Raw genomic sequence first — 15,599 nt, forward strand, 5'->3', positions numbered from 1 at the left:
TGATATGGTATTTTGTATTGTTTCATTGGTTTCATATTTCGCATATTGCTGTTAGCCACCTAAGCCCGGCCTCGGCCAGGGATTGAGGGTGTATTAAAAATCTAAATAAGTCATAATAACAATACATCCATGCATCTTGAGCCTAGGCATATTTTCTCACTGCATTTGAGAGGAATTTGCTTCCGCTTCTGAGTGGGTGCGCATAAGAGGTACAGCGAAGTGGTGGAATGAATTAGTAGGATGACTGAGCCATTCACATCTAGTCACTCTCTTCCCTTCTAAAAAGAGGCCTCCCCTCCTGAGCTGGAAGCCCTTACCCGAGCCCTTACTCTCTGCACAGCCTCAGAGGCATTCTCTTCCGCCTCGCTGCTCCCCGTGCTCCCGGACCGGGCCCCGACATGCCCGTTTGCCCTCGAACTCTCCGAGGATTAAGTGTTATCGACCAGTGTCGGTATCTCTGATTAAGTATCAGCGGCATCTGAGCTGCTGGGGTTTTAGAGAGAAGGGGACATAAGCCACAGCCGAACAAGCCTCTGAGGGCTGCTTCCAGGATCCGTGTTTTTCAGATGCAAGCGCCGTTCTCCGAAAAGAAAGACCAGCTCGGTCCAAACAGCCCTGGAGGTGAGACATGAGATTTTGCCCGCGGAGCCTAGACGGCGGCGTGGGGATATGGAGGGAGGGATGGGAACAGAGGAGGAGGGCCAACGCCAGCGGGGACAAGAGGTGTATTGACCAAGGCACAGGTTGCTTTTGTTGGGTGGGTGACGCCGACGGCTCGCCCCACCGGCCAGGATCAAGCCGGCTGTTGTGCCTCGCTTTGTGACGGAAGCGAGCAAGTGGGTGTCGCCGTCAGCCGCTCGACAAAGGGGGCCTGTGTCCTCCTGGGTGCGGCGTTTGTTTGGCAGCCGGCTCCTCGAAAGCGGATTCTTTCCCGGGCCTGAGACCGCTCGCTGGCCTAGCACTGAGACACGGGGACACGTCGGCTGCGCCACGACAATCACGCCTGGCTAGGGGTTGCCAACCTCCGGGTAGCAGCTGGAGATCACCTGCTGTTACAACTGAGCTCCAGCCAATACAGATCGGTTCACCTGGAGAAAATGGGTGCTTTGGGCAATTGGACTCTATGGCATTGGAGTCCAAAAACCCTGCCCTCCTCAGGCTCTGCCCCAAAAACGTCTTGCCAGTGGCAAAGAGGGACCTGGCAATCCTACTCTTGGCCATTGTGGGGCTGCCATCTTGCTTTGGCCTCTGAGGGTGTACGGGGAGCAATCACATGGTCTTTTTAGGGGGACCAGTTAGGCCTTCCATCTCAGAAGGGGAGGCCTCTTTAGGGGGACCATCTGGCTATTTAAGCCATGTTAAGTAGCCAGATGAAAAGAATGGACACTTTGGGCACGTGTCTCTATTTACAAGGGACAATCTTTATTTTCTCAATGGCCTCTAAGCCCGTTCTCTGGGTTCTTTTTCCATTTGTTAAAAAGGTTTTCACTGTGAATTAGGGTTGCCCACCTCCAGGTAGAGTTCTCCCGGCATTACGACTAGGGTTGCCAACCTCCGGGTACTACAATTGTCAATAAACGTGAGCTCTAACAGTATCGACTGTCAAAAATACGTTAGCACGTAGGCTCGTTCAATAACGTCAACCACTTACTGTGTATTCAGTTTTATATTTTTCTCAAACAGAATCGATCACAACAAATATTCTGTTGCCTGACTATCGGACTAAACCTAAATGTATTGTGACATCAAAACTGACGCCGCTCAAGATTGATACAAACGTTCTACAGGATTGATACAAACGTTACAAAATAGTAGAAACGAGTTCTGCGTGCAAATGCAGCAAAAATGGAAGTCCTGGAGATGGCAAGGACAAGTGGTCGATCCCAGTTTACACGTTTCAAACTTTCTTCAGCTTGCCAGTTAGCATTTATTTGTACCAATCCTTTAGAACGTTTGTATCAATCTTGAGCGGTGTCAATTTTGATGTCACAGTACATTTAGGTTTGGTCAGATAGTCAGGCAACAGAATATTTGTTGTGATTGATTCTGTTTGAGAAAAATATATAATTGAATACACAGTAAGTGGTTGATGTTATTGAATGAGCCTACGTGCTAACATATTTTTGATAACCTCCAGGTACTAGCTGGATAGCTCCAGCTATTACAACTGATCTCCAGCCAATAGAGATCAGTTCCCCTGGAGAAAACGGCCCCTTTGGCCATTGGACTCTATGGCATTGAAGTCCCTCCCCTCCCCAAACCCCGCCCTTCTCAGGCTGCGCCCCCCAAAACCTCCCACCGGTTGCGAAGAGGGACCTGGCAACCCTAATTACAACTGATCTCCAGACTACGGAGGTCGGTTCCCCTGGAGGAAATAGCAGCGTCGGAGGGTGGACTCTATGGCATCACGTCCCTGCCAAGCCCCCACCCCTCCCCAAACTCCACCCTTAGGGTTGCCAAGTGCCAGGTGGTGGCGGGCAAACCCCTGCCAATCCACCTGGCTGCCCGCCAACCAGCTGAGGGTCGGTGGGCAACGTGTGCACGCGCCTGCCCGAGGCGCCACGTCACTTCCAGTTTACACCCAGAAGCGCCGCATCGCAAGGGGCCATTTACTACTCAAACTGGGAGTTTGAGTGCAAACGTAGGGTTGCCAGGTCCCCCTTCGCCACCGGCGGGAGGTTTGGGGACGGAGCCTGAGGAGGGCAGGGTTTGGGGAGGGGAGGGACTTCAATGCCATAGAGTCCAATAGCCAAAGTGGCCATTTTCTCCAGGGGAACTGATCTCTAGCGGCTGGAGGTTGGCAACCCTAGGTAAACTGCCCCTTGCAATGTAGCACCTCTTAACCACTATACCACGCTGGCTCTCTCTCAGCTGGGCTTAATGTATGGGAAATGGGCATTTGCAGATTTTTGTGGCATGAAGGTAAATAATATCACCCAGTCTATAGCAGCTCATTAAGCTTTTATTAAAGGGACAGGGCATTTTTCTCTAGGCCAGTTGACAATCCTACCAGGCACTCTCTCTGCTTAACTTCTCACAGGGTGGTTGTTATGAGGGTAAAATGGAGGCGGGTAGAATGATGTTATAAGCTGCTTTAGGCCCCTGTTGAGAAGAACACAGTGTGTGTGTGTAAAGTGCTGTCAAGTCGCAGCCGATTTATGGCAATCCTTTGTAGGGTTGTCAAGGGAAGAGACTAACAGAGGTGGTTTGCCAGTGCCTTCCAGCAGGGTGTAGTGGTTAAGAGCGGTGGTTTGGAGCGGTGGACTGTAATCTGGAGAGCCGGGTTTGATTCCCCACTCCTCCACATGAAGCCAGCGGGGTCACCTTGGGCTAGTCACATTTCTCTCCGAACTCCCTCAGCCCCAACCTACCTTACAGGGTGTCTGTTGTGGGCAGGGGAAGGGAAGATGATTGTAAGCCGGTTTGATTCTCCATTAAGTGGTAGAGAAAGTCAGCATATAAAAACCAACTCTTCTTCCTCTACATAGCATAGCAACCCTGGTATTCCTTGGTGGTTTCCCATCCAAATACTAACCAGGGCTGACCCTGTTTAGCTTCCGAGATCTCACGAGATCTGGCTATACCATGCTACATTCCTTCCCAAAAGAAGGATGTAAATATCTAAAATAAACTCCGATGGAAGTGGCATTAACCCTCAATGAGATGAACAGATTGGGAACTCTACCTGGCTCAGAAGGTTTGAACCCCTCAAAAGACCAGTCTTGTAAAGGGGACTGTTAGAGGTAGGCTTGTCAACCTCCAGGTACTAGCTGGAGATCTCCTGCTATTACAACTGATCTCCAGCCGATAGAGATCACTTCACCTGGAGAAAATGGCCACTTTGGCAATGGGACTCTATGGTATTGAAGCCCCTCCCCTCCCCCAAACCCCTCCCTCCTCAGGCTCTGCCCCAAAAATCTCCCACCAGTGGTAAAGAGGGACCTGGCAACCCTAGTTAGAGGATAGGGGAGGAACACAGGTTTGTGTCCGATCTTTACCTAAGAGGGATTGATACCTGAGACAGATCTGTCCCTATTGGGAGTGCTGCCAGTCCACAGCAGTCTACACTTGCTTATTTTTCTCACATTTCTTTCTTTGACTCTCTCATGAAGTCAACCGCCTGACGGCATGCACAAAACCCACCAGCTCTAAGCATGACGGACCTAAGCCACGTGCCTTTCGGGCTCTAGTGTAGCGACCAACTTCCCTCGTGAATCTTCTTGTCTTTGCTGTGTTCGCTGGGGGCAGGGGGTATCTGCACCCCGTTGCACATTTTGTAGGGAGCGGCTTTAGTGGAGCCTTTGGGTCTCCAGGACAATTAACCCCTATTATCTTGCTAATGGATCTTTGAACCAGCGCTGCTGAGAGATCTGGCAAGTCCTTGCAGTATCCTGTGTCAGGGAGTCAGAGTATCCGATGTCTTGGCAACCAGCCATGTTTAGAAGTTGCAGGATTTCTGATTGCCCTCGTACAGAGATTCTGGTAGCCAGTCTATCCCATTTCTCATTCGGTTAGTAAAACAGAATTCCGGGGGCGCCTTAAAAAACTAACAATATTTAGTGAGCAAAGGGGTTCCTCTCTGCATCGGAAGAAGTGAGCTTCGGGGTTACCTACTCTGGCCTGGGAAATTCCTGGAGATTTGGCGGTGGTGCCTGTGGAAAGGAGGATTTGGAGAGGGATTTTCATCTAGAATCTATGGTATACCATAACGTTTCTCCTCTGGTGCTGCCATTTTTCCTCTAGGGGAACTTATCTCTGGGGTGTGGAGATCAGTCATAGTTCTGGAAGAACTCCAGGCTCCACCTGGAGGATGGCAACCCTAGCTCTGATTCACGGCCACTCTTGCTGGGGGAAATGTTCGTTTTTAAGGTCTCACTGATGATGGCGGAAAGTGCTGTCAAGCCTGGACTCCTGTTTGATTCTGCTACAAGAGACTAAGAAGGCTACCCATCTAGTTTTGTTTAATACCACCCTGAGAGATAATGATGCAACTAAACCCACCCGATGAATTTTAGAGCTTTGCAGGTCTGACCCTGGCCTTTCTCTACTGACATCCAGGACTCGAGATATTGCACCACAATGCTTTGTTTGGCATTCCCTGAGTAACCCCTCCTTCTCGCCCAACGTTTTGTTTCAGATGTTTTGATTGTTGTTTTTATGCCTTTTTTGGCACTGGATTTAATTGCTTTAATGATGCGTTGCTGTTGATGATGATGATGAAGAGTTGGTTTTTATATGCTGACTTTCTCTACCACTTAAGGAAGACTCAAAGCGGCTTACACCCCCTTCCCTTCCCCTCCCCACAAGAGATACCCTGTGAGATAGGTGGGGCTGAGAGAGTGTGACTAGCCCAAGGTCACCCAGCTGGCTTCATGTGGAGGAGTGGGGAAACAAACCCACCAGATTAGCATCTGCTGCTCATGTGGAGGAGTGGGGAATCAAACCCGGTTCTCCAGATTAGAGTCCACCGCTCCATACCACCGCTCTTAACCACTACACTACGCTGCTGCTGATGATTTGGTTGGTTTTAAAATGTGGTTTTTATCATGCACATGTGGTTTTTATCATGCACATTTTAATTTGTTAGCCGCCTTGGTGGCCCTTGGGAGGGCAGAGAGGTGGGATATAAATTTTGTAAAATAAAAAAATAAATTCTTCTTAGTGAGTGGCTCACCAAATAGCAAGTCAACAGCTATAAAGATGGGTGGATGGGGGAGTGCCTGAGAGACCGTGCTACCCATCCGTTCTTTCCTGTTCTTTGCGGGGTATGCCTCGCACGTACTACCACCCCCTGGCTTGTTTCTTTTGTGCAGGGCTCCTGTGCTGTTCTAAAGAGCATGAGAGGCAGACGTGTGATTACTGCAACTTTCCTCTGTCTCCGCACCCACAGAATACGGGGAGGGGAGAAAAGATGAGTCTGCTGGCTGCTAATGTCAAAGTGATCTAAACGAGAAGAGGGAGAGGATAGGTGCATGAGCCACTGGTGTCACAGGAGAGGGAGAGGATTGGCCTGTAGGCTGTGAGTGTCACATGAACACATGAAGCTGAATCAGACCCTTGGTCCATCAAAGTCAGTATTGTCTACTCAGACCAGCAGCAGCTCTCCAGGGTCTCAGGTGGAGGCCTTTCACATCACCTATTTCCCTAGTCCCTTTAACTGGAAATGCCAGGGATTGAACCTGGGACCTTCTGCATGCCAAGCAGATGCTCTACCACTGAGCCATAGCCCCTCCCCAAAATTTGATCTGCTTTCAATTGAGTGCCCGCCAATTTTTTTTTTTTTGCTTCCTGTTCCTGCCATGCCAAAGGTGCAGCCTGATACTAGCCACACCCTGTGCCCACTGAAGTGAGCACAATGTCCTAGGATGAAGAAGAAGAGTTGGTTTTTATATGCCGACTTTCTCTGCCACTTAAGGGAGAATCAGACCGGCTTACAATCACCTTCCCTTCCCCTCCCCATAACAGACACCCTGGGAGTTAGGTGGGGCTGAGAGAGTGTGACTAGCCCAAGGTCACCCAGCTGGCTTTGTGTGTAGGAGTGGGAAAACAAATCCAGTTCACCAGATTAGCCTCTGCCGCTCATGTGGAGGAGTAAGGAATCAAATCCGGTTCTCCAGATCAGACTCCACCGCTCCAAACCACCGTTCTTAACCACTACACCACGCTGGCTCTCTGAGCAGGACACTGAGGATTGAACCCAGGACCTTCTGCATGCCAAGCAGATGCTCTACCACTGAGCCACAGCCCCGCCCTCCACTGAGCCACAGTGATTTAAATGGGCAGAGGGAAAGCATTGGTTTACCTTAATGTGCCAAGGGAGGTAATTAATCTGTTGGCGAGTGATGGTATGACACTCCCAAACTTTGCAATGGAAAGGCTTCCCCCCCCCCCACTTCCTCAAGAAGGATGGAAGCATCTAGGAAGGCCATTCCTGTCCCCATTAACTTCACAGATTCTCCAGAGTCTCTAATTTCGCCCTCCCTCTTTTTTCTGGCGGTTCTTCTGCGCACGCTAGCAAAACATATCAGGGGGAATCGAGCAGGAAGGCGCCTTGGTCTGATCCAGCAGGGCTTTTCTTACATTCTTATAAGTATTTTTTCACGCAACACATCGTTAAATTGTGGAGCTCCCTGCTCCAGGATGAGGTGATGGCTGCCAGCTTGGAAGGCTTTAAAAGAGAAATCGACATATTCAAGGAGGAGAGGGCTATCCATGGCTACTAGTCAAAATGGCTACTAGTCCTGATGCATACCTATCCTCTCCAGGATCAGAGGACCATGCAGAATATATTAGGTGCAGTGGAACACAGGCGGGATAATGCTGCTGCTGTCATCTTGCTTGTTGGCCTCCTAGAGGCACCTGGTTGGCCACCATGTGAACAGACTGCTGGACTTGATGGACCTTGGTCTGATCCAGCATGGCTTTTCTTATGTTCTTATGTTCACTTAGTCGCAGACATCTTGGGCATCTTTATGTAAGATGTGGGAATGCGATTCCTTCCTGTTTATGGGACATCATTGTGGGGTTTGGTCTACAGTGTCTGGAGCCAGAGCCTTGAAGAAAAACCCTCAATGTGGGGGAGGGAGGAGGAGGAGCCCACTGGTGGTTCTGTGGAGCATCCATCAAAGCTTGGAGAAGGTGAAGAAGAAGAAGGAGAAGAAGAAGAAAAGAAGAGGAGGAGGAGGAGGTTTTTATATGCCAACTTTCTCTACCAGAATCAGACTGGCTTACAATCACCTTCCCCTCCCCTCAATAGACACCCTATGAGGTAGGTGAGGCTGAGAGAGCTCAAAGAGAGCTGTAACTAGCTCAAGGTCACCCTGCCGGCTTCATGTGGAGGAGTGGGGAAACAAATCCAGTTCACCAGATTAGCGTCCACCACACATGTGGAGGAGTGGGGAATCAAACCCGGTTCTCCAGATCAGAGTTAACACCTCCAAACCACCACTCTCAACCACTACACCACGCTGGCTCTCATGACCGAAAGGGGATGAAGCAGAAAACAATAGATTGGAAGAGGCAGAGAGAAGTCAGAGAGATGTTGCGTGATGGATGAAGCATCTCGAAGATGCAGAAGGACTTGACACTGGAGTGGGGCCCATTCTGCCCTCTTCGTCCTTCTCTTTCCCCTGTAGTACCATGCTGCTTCTTGAAAATCTTGGAAGAGGTGATGATGCCCAAGGGTCATGCTGTGAAGGTGTGACTGCTGGCTTAAGGTATAGGCTCTTGCCTCTGGGGAGGGGCCTCGGCTCAGTGGAAGAGCATCTGCTTGGCTTTCAGAAGGCCCCAGGTTCAATCCCCAGCATCTCCAGTTAAAGGGACTAGGCAAGTAGGTGATGTGAAAGTCCTCTACCTGAGACCCTGGAGAGCCACTGCTGGTCTGAGTAGACAATACTGACTTTGATGGACCAAGGGTCTGATTCAGCATAAGGCAGCTTCATGTGTTCATATGTTCATGAACTGGGCTCTGAAGATGCCATCTGTTTGAGTGAGTGTGACATCAGACTTTGATGGACCAAGGGTCTGGTTCAGTATAAGGCAGCTTCATGTGTTCATGTGTTCATCATCACCTCAACAGGGGAGTGGCCTCTACCGTTCTTTGCACACGGTGTCCTAAGATCATCAGAGGTGCCCTGTGGGTTCAGCCCAGTGGTCCATCTAGCCCAGCATCCTGTTCCACACGGTGGCCAATCACATGCTCCTGTAATTCCAACAAACAGGGCCCAGAACAGAAGGCCTTCCTCTGATGGTGTTTTTTTGTTTGTTTTATTCTGCTGGTCCATGAAGGCACGGAGCTGGGGGAAGGAGCACCAAGGGCAAGGGGGGAAGGAGGGAGAGGGTGGGCCAGGTGCGTGCTGGAGCCACGTGTTGGTGGCCCCAGGAGTGGAGAGAAACGCGCCAGGTGGAGTGCACAGAGGCTGCTCCGGCAGAAAGAAAGAGATGGAGAGCAGCAGCTGGTACAAGCTGCGCCTGGGCAGCAGCATGGCGGTGCTCCTTCTCCCCATGCCCATGCTCCCCGTGCCCGCATTGGCGCCCTCCCTCCATGCACCCGGGGTAAGTGCCCTTGCCAGACCCCCAAAAAATCCAGCCCTGGGTCCATGATCATTAGGGTTGCCAGGTCCCTCTTCACCATCAGCAGGAGGTTTTTGGGGCGGAGCCTGAGGGGGCGAGACTTGGGGAGGGACTTCAATGCCATAGAGTCCAATGGCCAAAGCGGCCATGTTCTCCAGGGGAACTGATCTCTATCGGCTGGAGATTGGTTGTAGTTAGGTTGCCAACCTCCAGGCAATAGCAGAAGATCTCCTGCTATTACAACTGATCTCCAGCCACTAGAGATCAATTCCCCTGGAAAAAATGGCCGCTTTGGCAATTGGACTCTATGGCATTTAAGTTCATCCCCTCCCAAAGCCCACCCTCCTCAGGCTCCGCCCCAAAAATCTCCCGCCGATAGCAAAGAGGGCCCTGGCAACCCTAGTTGTAGTAGCAGGAGATCTCCAGCTAGTACCTGAAGGTTGACAACCCTAATGACCATACTAAATTGAGTAACTGATGTTGTTTCCTAGCATTGGTATTCAGAAATCTGCTGCCTCTGACTGTGGGGGTTTCCCTTTGGTCCCCATGGCCAGTAGCCACTGATGGACTTCACCTCCATCCATCTGCCCAATCCCCTTTGAGAGCCGTCCATGCCCGTGGCCATTACTATGTCTGCTGGCATCGATTGCCACAACTGAATCACTCCCTTGAGTAAAGAAGTGCTTCCTTTTGTCCATCCGGTCTCAACAGAGCATTTCATTCTGGGGCAACGGTCTTGATCTCTCTCCTGTGGAAACTGTAGCCAGTAGTGCCATCTGGCTCAAGCATGAAACAATCAAGCATTTTGGCTTAGTGACAGTACCAGCTTTGTATGCTGAGGTACCCAAGTTCAATCCCCACCATCTCCAGTTAAAGAAGAAGAGTTGGTTTGTATATGCTGATTACCTTTTAAGGAGACTCAAACTGGCTTACAATCGCTTTCCCTTCCTGTCCCCACAATGGACACCCTGTGAGGTCAGTGAGGCTGAGAGAGCTCTAAGAGAAGCAGACAGTAGGAATCAATGGTCAGTTCTCAAAATGGCGGATGTGAGCAGTGGGGTGCCTCAGGGATCTGTGTTGGAACCGGTGCTTTTCAACCTGTTCATCAATGACCTGGAGTTAGGGTTAAACAGTGAAGTAGCCAAGTTTGCAGATGACACCAAATTATTTAGGGTGGTTAAAACAAAATCGGACTGTGAAGAGCTCCAGAAGGATCTCTGCATACTGGAAGAATGGGCATTAAAATGGCAAATGAGATTCAATGTGAGCAAGTGTAAAGTGATGCATGTTGGGGCAAAAAATCCCAACTTCACATATACACTGATGGGATCTGTGCTGGCAGCAACAGACCAAAAAAGGGATCTTGGGGTGGTAGTGGATAGCTCAATGAAGATGTCAACCCAGTGTGCGGCTGCTGTAAAAAAGGCAAATTCCATGCTGGCCATAATTAGACGAGGAATAGAAAATAAAACTGCTGATATCATACTGCCCTTGTACAAATCTATGGTGAGACCATACTTGGAATACTGTATACAGTTCTGGTCACCACACCTAAAAAAGGATATTACAGAGCTTGAGAAGGTGCAGAAAAGAGCAACCAAAATGATTAAGGGACTAGAGCAACTGTTGTATGGGGAGCGGTTAGGACGCTTAGGGCTGTTTAGCTTGGAAAGAAGGCGACTAAGGGGAGACAAGGGGAGACATGATAGAGGTCTATAAAATTATGCATGATTTGGAGAGAGTGGACAGGGAGAGGATTTTCTCCCTCTCCCATAATACTAGAACACGGGGTCATTTGCTAAAGCTGGAGAGCGAGAGATTCAAAACAGATAAAAGGAAATATTTTTTCACACTACACATAGTTAAATTGTGGAACTCCCTGCCCCAGGATGTGGTGATGGCTGCCAGCTTGGAGGGCTTTAAGAGGGGAGTGGACATATTCATGGAGGAGAGGGGTATTCATGGTTATTAGTTAGAATGGATACTGGTCATGCTGCGTACCTATTCTCTCTAGTATCAGAGGAGCATGCCTATTATTTTGGGTGCGGTGGAACACAGGCAGGATGGTGCTGCTGCACTCGTCTTGTTTGTGGCTTCCTAAAGGCACCTGGTTGGCCACTGTGTGAACAGACTGCTGGACTTGATGGGCCTTGGTCTGATCCAGCAGGGCTTTTCTTATGTTCTTATGTACAGGGTTGAGCGAGGGAAACTGCAAGACCAAGCAAGGAACTCTCTGCCATTGCTGCCACCTTCGTTTGAAAACTGCAGTCCCACAGTCTTCACAGAACTCATTTAATTATAATAAACACTGCACAAAGTTGCTGGTGTGTCTGCAAAGCCCCTGTCCCGGAGGAATCCCTGCTCAGAGAGCTTGCATAACTGCTCTCCAAATTTCTCTGCAACTTTTTTTTTTAGTTCACTTTAGGCATGGGTGCCTGAGGATTTATTTTTTTAAAAAGCTACACTCAAAGGGACAAAAGACTGCTCAAACCAGGAAATCATTCCCATGTTACCTTGGGGATATTGCACCGGGAGGAAAACGGGGTTGGGGGGAGGGGGAGAGAAGAAACTGAAACAATCATTCTACTGCGGCCAGAACAAAAGCCACAAGTACAGCCTCCTCCGTAACAATAGAAACAAAAGAGACTGGCTAGAGAATGGGTTGCTTCTTTGCAGGCTTTAAACACCATGCTTGACATCCTGATCCCTTTTTTTTAAAGAAGAGGAATGATCCAATGTTACTCCAAGAGCATTTTTTTTAAAGGCTCAGAAAATGACCACTGGAGGGAAAGGGGAGGGGACATGGGCTTCACAGTGGGTGTGGACGGCAGAGGGGCGGGGAAATAAACAGCGTCTTAAAGCTATCTGCACCTCAGGGGAAGCCGTCTGGGAAACGGAGAAAGGAAAAAGATCGCCTTATAAGCGTTTCTGGAAACCACGTGGATTAAGTGACTGCGAAACGATTCCACCACCAAAGGGGGGGGAGAAGGTGCGATCATGAATCAATAAAACGTCTCAATAAACGTTTCAAACAGTGAGTGCGTTAGCTCTTTGGGCCAGATGGATCAATAATTTGGTATAAGGCAACTTCAGATGTTCGTTTCAACGTTGCCCCCATTCACCTGAGTTATTCTTTGAAGGTTCTCTGGGCCAATTTTTCTGGTTTGGTCCTTGCAAAGAAGCGCTTGCCCTGTATTTGAAATACTGCGCTGTCCCCATTTGAGATATTTGGTAATGTTAATACCGAGGAAATGATAACGCCTAAGTGATATAGCAATGTTTTCCCCAGTTTGGACAGTGTGAAAATGGAAGCTCTCACATCAAAATTCTTACGTTCTGCTTGACAGCTCTCAGCTCTGCCAGACTATCTGAATGTTGTAGAGTGAATCAGAGGTTTCCCCCAGCTATAAGCATCTCCATCAGTAAACAGCTGGCGGGAGAATGGAATAAAAATCATTTGGACTCAGATCCATTTGGAGCACTTCTCTTTTGCTTTCCTGCTGGTTTTCTTGCAAATCTTTCTCCCCCCCTTTTTTTTTGGGGGGGGACTGGTCATAATGAAGAAGGTGTAGAATGGATATACCCAACTATTGGCTACTGTGGCTGGGTCAGGGGCAGGTGGTGCCAGTCGGCAGCCGCTTCATCTCTCTGGCCGCCGTGGGTGAAAGGATGCTAGACTAGATGGACCTTGGATCTGGTCCAGCAAGGCTTTGCTTATGGGAAGCCCCAATACACAGGGAAGGTGTCATGAAGATGGTTACAGAGGCAGTGTGGTGCAGCGGTTAGAGTGTTGGATTAGGCTCTCGGACAGGGGTGGGGAAAGTAAGGCCCGGGGGCCATTTAATGCCCGCGAAATCATTTGGTCTGGCCCTTTGTGGATCATGGCAGATCTCTAGCTCAGAAGGATCTAAGACTGGTGATCCACCTCCTCCTGCGGACAGGAATAGCCTCTATTCAAGGCAGATATGAGTTGGTTTTGCCAAGAAAAGGAACTTTTTCCCCCCCTTGCAGAAGAGTCTTTAGCTATGGAGCTGCTAGGACCACCCAAGAAACTTTGTTAACCCTTTCCCACCTGGGCGATGGAGAAACATATTCCCTCTGTACTACAAGAGGGGAAGTGGCGACAATGGAGGGGTTAAAGGGAGCAGGCCAGAAGGTGCGGGGGGGGGGAGTTCTTAGCCAGTGTGTCCTCATTTCATCCCTGCAGGCGGAGGTTGTAGGAGCCGGCTGTAGAATTCGGCCCTGACCATGCAGAGCAGGAACAACTTCAGCGTGTGGCTGGACGGCTACGCCCAGCTGGTGCAACAGACCATCCTGTGCCACCAGGTGGGCGAGTGCACCACCGGTTGGATGCCTGCCTGCTTGCCCGCACCGGGGGGGAGGTTATCTGGGGCAAGTGCCTGCTTGGGTCTTGGTCGGCTAATTTTTAAGTTGATAATTTTGTATGCCTTGTGAATGATGTTATAAATATCCAAATGGCCCTTGGCGGAAAAAAGGTTCCCCACCCCTGCTCTAGGAGGTAGAGGTAAAGGTAGCCCCCTGTGCAAGCACCTGGTCATTACTGACCTATGCGGGGACATCACATCCTGACGTTTACTAGGCAGACTGTGTTTACAGGGTGGTTTGTCTTTGCCTTCCCCAGTCATCTTCCCTTTACCCCCAGCAAGCTGAACGCTCATTTTATCAACCTCGGAAGGATGGAAGGCTGAGTCGACCTTGAGCCGGCTACCTGAAACCAACTTCTGTCAGGATCAAACTCAGGTTGTGAGCACAGCTTTGACTGCAGTACTGCAGTTTACCACTCTTTGCCACGGGGCTCCTGGGGATGTGAAAGACCCAGGTTCAAATCCCCATTCTGCCATAGAAGCTTGCTGAATGACCTTGGGCCAATCACTCTGGTGTTTTATGCATGGTCGCTTCACCCTCCTTTATTCCCTGTTTCAGCCAGTATCAAATTTTTGACGATGCAGGTTATCTCATTCCTGGGAAGCTCAACGCTGTTTCAATGCAAAATGAACCCGGCTTTTCCCATTCCTCTTCTAGCCTGAATTAAACCGTGGATCCTGGCTCATTCCAGAATCACTGAGCGAGCATACAACTTTCTCGGGTTGAGCTGCGCCCCACCCTTTTCCAAACCCCTCTTCAAGGCAGCATGCAGATAGCCAAACAGGGGAAGCACAGAAGATTGGCTTCTCTCACAGCCAATCACGAAGCATGTGTAAAAAGGCAGGAATTCAAGTGCTTCCTGCTACCTTGGAGCTCTTTCTGAGCAAAAGAAAGGTTTTTTTAAAACGAGGCTTGGATTCCCCCCCCTTCTTTCAGATTGCTCCGTTTTTTGTTTTTTGTTCTTAAAATGCTTTTTTATGCTGCAGTTGGGTTTGGGGGAAAGGAAAGCTTCTCTTGCGAGGTAAGCCAATTACAGAGCAGCATTTAAAGGGGTGGGACTTGATTTGAGCTTGGGAGACTGTTTTTCTGTATTCATACCTCCATTAGCACACAGTTTCGTCCCTGATCATTCCAGCCAATGCAAACAGTTTCCCCCAACCAGGGTTACTTTGATCCTGGCTGAAACGGAGAATAAAGGAGGTTAAAGCGACCGTGCATAAATGACCTCTCAGCCTAGCCTGCCACACAGGGTTGCTACTGTGTGGAGGAGATGAGAACCATGCTGTAAACTGCTTTGGGTCCCCTTTGAGGAGCCAGGGTTGACCCTGCTTAGCTTTTGAGATCTGACAAGATCTGGTCAGCCTGAGCTATCCAGGTCAGGGCGTTTAAAGGTAAAGATCCCCTGTGCAAGCACCGGGTCATTCCTGACACATGGGGTGATGTCACATCCCGACGTTTACTAGGCAGGCTTTGTTTACGGGGTGGTTTGCCAGTGCCTTCCCCAGTCATCTTCTCAGGGCTTTTAGCAGTAGCTAAATACGTATTGTGTGTAAAGTGCCTTCAAGTCACAGCCGACTTACGGCAACCCCTTTTTGGGGTTTTCATGGCAAGAGACTAACAGAGGTGGCTTGCCAGTGCCTTCCTCTGCACTGCAACCGTGGTATTCCTTGGTGGTCTCCCATCCAAATACTAACCAGGCTAGCCTGATCTCGTCAGATCTCAGAAGCTAAGCAGGGTCAGCCCTGGTTAGTATTTGGATGGGAGACCACCAAGGAATACCACGGTTGCTGTGCAGAGGAAGGCACTGGCAAGCCACCTCTGTTAGTCTCTTGTCATGAAAACCCCAAAAAGGGGTTGCCGTAAGTCGGCTGCGACTTGACAGCACTTTACACATACACACACACACACACACAAATACGTATTGCGGGAGGGAAGGCAGCATGGTATAGCCTGATCTCATCAGATCTCGGAAGCTAAGCAGGGTTGGTACTTGGAAGGGAGACCAGCAAGGTAGACTCTATGGAGGAAGGCAATGGCAAACCACCTCTGCTTCTCACTTGCCTTGAAAACCCCTGGCTGGGGTCGCCATAAGTCTGCTGTGATTTGAGGGGACTTGACTCACATGCACAAATATGTATCGC

The sequence above is a fragment of the Euleptes europaea genome, chromosome 3, assembly GCF_029931775.1.
Source record: "Euleptes europaea isolate rEulEur1 chromosome 3, rEulEur1.hap1, whole genome shotgun sequence".
NCBI classification, from domain to species: domain Eukaryota; kingdom Metazoa; phylum Chordata; class Lepidosauria; order Squamata; family Sphaerodactylidae; genus Euleptes; species Euleptes europaea.